The sequence below is a fragment of the Durio zibethinus genome, chromosome 16, assembly GCF_047325235.1.
Source record: "Durio zibethinus cultivar Kanyao isolate XHJ-2024 chromosome 16, ASM4732523v1, whole genome shotgun sequence".
Lineage (NCBI taxonomy): Eukaryota > Viridiplantae > Streptophyta > Magnoliopsida > Malvales > Malvaceae > Durio > Durio zibethinus.
Genome location: NC_143177.1, coordinates 20,334,384 through 20,343,289, shown reverse-complemented (window position 1 = coordinate 20,343,289; position 8,906 = coordinate 20,334,384).

Genomic DNA, 8,906 nt, shown 5'->3' with positions numbered 1-8,906 from the left:
AAAGGTTTATGGTTAGGGATGGGTAAATCTCCAAACAAATTACTCAAAATTAATTAATTAAATTATAATATTTTATTTTTAATTATTGAAATGAGTTTACTAATTTTAAAATTTTAATCTATCTAATTAATTTGATTAATTTTTATATTAATTGAATAATAAAATGTATTTAAATTAAAATATATTTTAAATTCATAATTTTTCATATTAAAAACAAATTAAATATAATCATTTAACAATTATTAAATTATTAAATTAAAAACTCTAATAATTTATAAAAAAACAATTCGTTTAATATATTTTTAATTTTTAATTTTAATTAAATTTTAAATTAATTCAATTAATAAAAAATTTTAAATCAAATTAAACAAAAATTAAAATTTTTTTAAAATTATTTTCATTATACTAATGAATTAATTCAATAATTAATTAATTATTCGAATTAAATTAATTTAATCAATTAATTTTATTAAAATAAAAATATGAACACTTCTATTTATTTTTTATTTGATTTATTAAAAAAACACCGAAAACAAAATGATGCAAACGGGTTAAAGGTTATTTAATTGTAAAAATAAGTTTGATTCAAGGATACTTCCCTCAAAATACAATAGCCAGCCAATTTTACGATGGGAAGTTATTTACGCCCCCATTAATTACTCTAACTCTCCATTTCATTTTATACCTCAAATTCAAAACTTAAAAATAATATTTTATTCATTACACTCCATATCATCCTTTAATATTCCTTTCCTTCTCCATTCTCATTCAACACAAACCCTCAAACTCAAATACCAAATATTATTTTAAAAACTTCAATCTAAATAGGAGTTAATTTACCTTTGATTTTGTTAATTTTTTATTAAATGTTGAATAAATTTAAATTTAAAACAAGATATTATGTTTGATATCTGAAATAAATATGCGTAATGATTCATGTATTTATATTATGTAAAATATTAAAATTTATATATTCATATCATATTTTATGTGAAAATTATATATCATAATTTGTATTAATATGAAAATATAAATTTTTTTTTTTTAGATTTGTTAAAACTATATATAATTTTTATTAAAATTTTAAATTGTGTCAATTTTATTTTTTTTTATATTATATTTTTCTCATTTCATCGTATCATATTTTAAATTATCAAATAAATAAATTAAAAACTTTTAGATTTGCATTTTCGGAAGTTTGTAAAAATTTTCAAACATGTGAATCAGAAAACTTGAAAAACAATAAAAAAAAAATACAAATCCATAAGCTTTTGAAAAAGGCAAATAAAACTTTCAAAAATGTAAATTCAGAAAATTAAGAGGTAAAAAGATAAAAATTAAAAATGGTGTAGAAAGGGTTGAAAGGTAATTAAATAAAAATTAATAAAATAATTTTATTTAAGAATATTTTTGTAATAAAAAATAAAATATGAGAAATATTTCTTGAAGTGTAAATAAAAGCTCTCTTTTGTCGTAAAGGTGCAACATAATTGTGCAACCTTACAAAAGTTTATTCTAATGGTGGCACAAATTAACTATAATAAATAAAGATAATCAAGCTTAATTGTTTGTTTCAATTACGCAGAAAAGATTGAAATATACAAGCAAGAAACCTTATTCCAACTTTCTCATAACACACAACAAAAAATTCCACATAAATTTGAAAAAGATATAAAGAGCTAATGAGTAACTAAAAGAAATTTGCCTATCTAAAAAAAGGTTAAACTTTTAATTTAAGATTTAATGTTTTGATTTTTTTTAATTGAGAATATCATTTTTAATTTGATTTAATACAAAATTTAATGTTTTCAGATTAATCCAAAATAGTTTAACATATCAGCTGCATAATGCATGTACAATTAAGTTCAATTTTTGTTAGATTAAACCATTAAATTCTTTTTTTAATAAAAAATGCTAATTAATTCAAAATTTAATGAAAGAAGAAAACAAAATTAGGAAGCAAAACTTAAATCTTTTTAAAAAACGATTTTATTTGATACATTGATAACTTATACATTTTATATACTATCAATCAACTAAATGTTGTCACCTCATTAATGAAAAATTTAAAATATTTAGAAGCCCTCAAAGATAAATCTCTTTAAATTTTAATTGTTTAGTTTGAAAAACTAATTTACTTTTCTACTTTCTACAAAAATTTAATCATAACTTAGAATTTTTAAATTAATTTGATAAATCTATTTATGAACTTTGATGAATTCTTTAAACTTGAGAGTTCAAACTTTGTAAAAGTGAATATTACTATTGAATAAAAATAATATTCAAAGTCATAATTATAACTAAAAATATTCGATAAGGGGAAAATTTCACTTTGATTTAAATAATTTAACCCAAAAAAACCTTGCTACCATTATGATCCATGTCAACCATAACTAGCCACCACTCCAACCATCACATTTGACCTTCAAGAATCATTAATGAAGGAGTAAAGGCACTAAGGCTTTCTTGTACCTTAACCAAAAAACAAGCTATCAATCTCCTCCAAGATACTCCACAATCTCTATGATCTGTTTTTTTTGTTACAAATCAAAGATGCCGTCACCATGGAGTCTGATTCAATGATTAAGGCTTCTTTCTTATATCGCTGTGAGTTCTTAAACATTTCCATTGCTTTTTTTACAACTAATAGCTCTGTCATATTGGAGTATTGAATGCTTAGAAGACCATAAAAAGGTCCTCTAATATCACTTTTAGAGTCTCTTAAAACACCTTCACATCCAGATGGGCCAACCTTGCCCTAGCTAAGTTGTCATTGGCTGAGCCATCGTCATTTCCTTCTTCTCTTCCTATTTTGAAATTCAATGTTGGCTCAACTAGGGGCAAGCCTGGCCTATCTAGATGTGGAGGTGTCTTCAAAGACACTAAAAGTGATATCAAAGAACTTTTTTATGGTCTTTTAGGCATTCAAGACTCTAACATGGCAGAGCTTTTGTTGTAAAGAAAGCAATGAAGATGTTTAAGAACTCATAGTGGTATAAGAAAAGAGGCTTAATCATCGAATCAGACGCCTTGGTGGCAGTATCTTCTATCTGCAACAAAGGAAACATACTATAAAGATTGTGAAGTATTTTGGGGGAGATTGATAGCCTGAAGGAAAATATTAGAATGGTGGATTTTGTGCACACTTACAAGGAAGCAAACTCCTTTGTAAATGCATTAGCTAGAATAGGGTGGAGTCAAATGACTTTTTTCATGCTTGGCTATAGTCACTCTATTAAAAATCTAGTTAGTTTAGAAGGCCCAAGATGTGTTATTAGCAATTACATCAAAGGTGGAGGTTAACTAGAAATGTTCTTTATAAATGTAATCGATCTTGCTAATGGAGTTTTATTGATCTAATAAAAATTCCTATTTTGGCTGAGAAAAAAAATAAGGAAAAAACTAACATCAAATTAGATCCCTAAATTCTGTTTTTTATAAATAACCAACAACATGAGAAATCTCTAATGTCTTAATTTCAAGCCTATCATTTCATCATCTCCTTCCCTTTTAATTTATTCCATATCTTTCTCATTTATTTTCATTTAGCTTTTGCAGCAAATTTTTCCATTGTAAATAAAGGGAATGAATTCCATATCATGTTTTTTTCTCATTCACCAAATCACAACAATAAATAATATAAGTCAATTAACTTTTCTTTCAATAAAATTTAAAGATATTTATCTTTGACGGCTTTTAAATTTTTAAAATTTTTTTATTAATGAAGTGATAGCATTTAATTAATTAATAGTATATGAAATATATACATAGTCAGTGTATCAAATGTTTACCCCTAACAATTTTAAATCATTAACATTTTTGTGTTGTTCAATTACAAGATTATAAATAAACTTCTTGAAAGTAAAATAATTATTAAAAAACCTCAAATTAGCAAATTCCAAGTTAAAACTTCAAACATGTAAAATCCAAATTAAAAAAAAAATGAGGGGGCTTGTTGTATTCACTAGGAAAGTACTTTGGAATATGTGATTATCAAATTTACTAGAGCCCTAAAGGAGAAAATCGGAGGAAATCAAGGTCATAAATCTTTATAGGAGAAATTATGAGAACAGTCATGCCAATTGTCTTAGTAGTTGATTTCTCTATCTTGGTTTGATAAGAAAATATGGGCATCTATACCTAAATCTGAAGCAAGCACCACCATCTAGAAATCACCATTTGACAAAGTTCCCATTTTTTCTTCTTCGATTTCTTTTGCTTCCATAAGTTAAGGTCTTGGCATGACAACCTTATTGTTCCTCTTTTTTATAAACCACCTAATAGTTCTTTTTCTTAAATTAAAATAATACAATTGAAAATTGTAAAATCCCTTTTTATTTTTTTAAATCAATGTTCATTTTCTTGAATGCTTTGAATGGAAAAACCCTAACTCTTTTTATTCTTATTAATTTGGTTTAATTGATTTTTTTATTTTAGTACAATAATTGAAAATTACAATTTTGCCTAATTTCCTTTTCAATTTAACATCTATAACATATATAAAATCAATCCCCTAACATGTATAACATAGGACACCTAATCAATGTAAAAAAAAAAGAGATTAAAATGTAATCAAGGGAACAAAAAGCTTATCCAAAAGCTTGAAGGGAGAAACTTTTGTTAAATTTTTATTGTCTCATCCATTTCTAAAAGCTTGAAGAGAGAAACTTTTGTTAAATTTTTATTGTCTCATTCATCTCCAAAAACAAAAAGAAAGTTCTAGGTAACTCAATCTATCATCGATAAGAAATCCAACTCAAAATAAACGTTAAAAACCATCCAATCTTAAGCCACTATAGCTGCCTTACTCTTTTCTTCAGTATTGTTGAAATAAATTAAAGCTATCTAGAAGCTTCCTAGAGATAAAGGTAGTTGCCAATAAAACGAGAGGTTAGGCAATTTTCTTTTCTTTTTTTTTTTTTTTGCCTGTTTAGTTTTCCCAGATTATGAACTTCTAATAAAACTTTTTTAGGTTTAATAGAAGTAGTCGTCGGATGAAACGAAAAGATTCAAGAAAGAAAAAGAAGAGGCTTTTGGTTGGGTAATTTTTCTTTCACCTTATTATTTTTTTTGCAAGTTTTATATACTCTTTTTATTTTGCTTTGCATGCAAATCTTATAGGAAAAAAAACCAGTTTTTTCATATAGTGAACTTCTGATAAAAATTTTTTAGGTTTAATCAGAATAATAATTATTAAAATAAGGCAAATTTGAATGTAAAATGTGTAACTATTTGTTGAAGTTTTTCTTATGTTTTAGACAAAATTGATGTGTTGAAAGATTGAGATATATCAGAAGGTATCTAATTGTACTTTCTTTGCCAACCAAAAAGAAAAAAAAATGTGACTACTAAATTTTTAAAGGTGTTTGCACACTTTGAGACAAAATGTCAATGAAATACTGGTACTTGCTAATGGCTATGGTTATTTTTCTTGGAAGGATTTAGCAAGCAGATCTATACTTGTTAAAGATTGAGTTTTAGTTTAGTTGAAATTTATGGCTTTGTTGGCCACCAATTACTGTTTATCTCCAATGAAGCAAATATGCTTTTGTTTAGTTTTTCCCAGTTTTTTTTATAGTTATAAAACTTTGTGAAGTTTTAGGTATTTATCTTTGGCCATAGTGTATGCTTATTGTCATAACATATAGATCCATAAATTTATAGCTAGACTTAACAAATGGAGTTGCCACCAATCTTTTTTATCTAGGTGTGATTGGCCACCTAAGGAATCTATTCTTTTAAGGAGCTCTTAAGCTTGACTAAGGATCTTTGAAAGAATATGTTTGGATCTACAAACCAGAACAAGGTTCAGGAGTTTGGTTACATATGGGAAAGGTTATAGCACCCCCACATGCCCATCTAAAGGATGGTACCATTTTATTTTAAATTTATCTTAAGGTCTTGATTCTAATGGTTTTAAAATTTATGTTGAAATGGAAATAACTCTTGAGACTCTATCAATCTGACATAATTTTTAAAAATATTTTCTCACATAAAGAGTATTCAAGAATTCCATTTAATTTCTTGAAGAGGCTCCGTCATCAGAAAGATTTTTTCTTTTGGTTTTTTGTCAAAAATATATCTAATTATACTATCATTTGAGCCAAATTTGAAATATTTTCTCTTTTGGAATTTCTAAATTTTTCATCATTTGAGCCTATTTAGAAATTCTTTTTGTTTTCTTTCTTGTTTTTTGTTGGAAAGAAAATAATATGACAATTATTTTTCTTGAAATTTCATTTTAATTCATCCATCATTTGGGATAAATTTAAAGAAATTTCTCACCTAGAGATTTTTTAAAAATTTATCATTTGAAATTTCTAAGAATTTCATCTTTGGATAATTGTCAAATATTTTTCAACTAAAATTTTTATTTGGAAAAAGAATTCAATTACTATTATTGAAATTTCATCTAAATTATTTCACCATTTAAGATAAATCTAGAGAAAATTTTCGCCTAGAGATTTTTTTAAAATTAACTATTTAAAATTTTTAAGAATCTCATTCTTGGGTAATTTGTATTTAATTCCAAAATTTTATTAAAATTTTATTAAAATTTTATTATTTTATCTTTTTTTGTTTGAAAATAAATATTAATTATTGTTATTGAAACTTTATCTAAATTATTCCACCATTTGGGATAAATTTTAAAAAAATTTCTCACCTAAGAATTTTCTAGAAATTTACCATTTAAAATTTCTAAAAATTCCATCTTGGATAATTATTATTTATTCTAAACAAAATATTTTTTTTTTATTTTTTTTCAAATTTAATCATGCAAAAATACTAAAAAAACACATAAATAAAATACTAAATAAAATATATAAAAAATACCAAAAAAATAGAAACGGCTAGGTTGGAACGGCTCGGAGTGGCTCGACTTCAGACACAGAATGCAGCTCGGAGACTAGACTTGGCTTCGCTGAAGGGTTCGGCTTGATACGCGAGTCGACAAAAGTGGGTTGTGCTCAAGTTGGGTCACCCAAACAAAAACATGTGCATCCTAATGGATTTCTGAACACCAAAACGACGTCATTTTAAGAGTGATATAAAAGCTTAAATCAATTTTTTTCCTCAGATTTCTCCTTCCCCCTCTCTCTTTTTTTTTTTTTTCTCTCCCTTTCTCTCTAAAAATCAAAAAACTCTAATTGAATCTACACTGAATTCTAGAAAAAGTCACCAAAATCTGTGTTGATTCATCATAAGTTCATCAAAAAATTCAACTAGCATCGAAAACTTCCACCAGATTCTGGAAAATTTATCGAAAATTTTAATCGACGTCGGAAAACTCATCGAAAAATTCATCTAAAATTGGAAATTTTAGCTGAAATTTGGGAATTTTCTAGATTTTTCTAGAAAAAATCCTTTTTTTCCTAAACCTAAAAAAAAATCTTTAAAATTTTTTTGACTGCTTTCTGCTTTCTATGTGATCTATGTTTCTGATATGTGTGGGTATTTATGAGATCAGAGAACCCTAATCCAAAGAAAAATTTCAATTCCTTTTACACTTTAACTTCAACCTTTAAACTCAGCTTAAATTCAAACACATAATCCCAATTAAACTCACTTACCTATTTTTTCATTTTTTGATTTTTTGATTTTTTATTAGTAAAATTCAAAAGTAGACCTCGGATAGATTAGGGTGTCTATAATGCCCCTCTTTGCATATTTTTTATGAAACAAAAATTGTACAAAGACGTAGACAACCCAATCAAAATCAACTCGATGTTTTTCTTTTAAGTATACTTACACTTCCTAAAAACTCCTTTAAACAAAGGCTTCACAATTTTCAAAAAATAAATGCTCCTCTAAATAGAGGCTCAATAACTTTGAAAATAAAGGCTTCTCTTAACAGAGGCTTAATAACAATAAAAATAAAAGGCTCCTCTAAGTAGAGGCCCAATAATTTTAGAAAATAAAAGCTCCTCTAAGCAGAGGGTCAATAACTTTGAAAAATAAAGGCTCATCTAATTAAAGGTTCAACGACTTTGAAAAATAAAGGCTCCTCTAAATATAAGCTCAACAACTTTGAAAAATAAAAGCTCTTCAAATATAGGCTCAATAACTTTGAAAAAAAAAGCTTATCTAATTAGAAGCTCAACAACTTTAAAAAATAAAAGCTCCCCGACAATCATGTCCAGAGAAGTCATATATCAGGTTTGATGATATTTGTAATAGACACTCAAAGATTCATAATTTGAGTTCGAAATTCAAAGGTTCGGATTCGCAAGAACTTTTCAACTTTGTAAGAATTCACTGAAATTTGATTCTTAAAATTTTAGTTTTATAAGAATTTAATTCATAAAATTTCATATATGCAAGAATTTAGATTTGCAAGATTTCAAGATTCGCATTTGTAAGATTCTCATCAAAAGTTTTAAATCAGGGATTCGCATGAAAATTGTAAACATTTAAAGATTCGAATTTTGGAGATTCACATAAAAATTCAAGTTCAAATATTCACATTCAATAAACCTTAGAGTTTCACATCTAAGTTCAAAGGTCCAACTTAGGGTTCACACCCAAAAAGTTCAAAGCTTTTCGAATATTCACATTCGAAAAAAAATTTTAAGATTTCACATCTCAAAGATTTTCATTTGAAATCTAAAAATTCTCATTTGAAACCTCAAGATTCTTCCTTAAAAACTCAAATATTCTTATTTGAAATTAAAAAATTCTCATCAAAAGATTAACAATTTCTTTTTCATGTGACTCAAAATTTTATATGTATTGAATATCATGATTAATGATACAAGTGCAACAATAATGTAGATGCCATATCCTAAATTATAATTCAAATATTTGCTGGCTGATGCATATCCAAACAAAGTTTTAAATATTCATTGAATTATATGCATGTATGTTCAAGCAATGATGCAAACATAATGCATGTAATGCAGATAAAT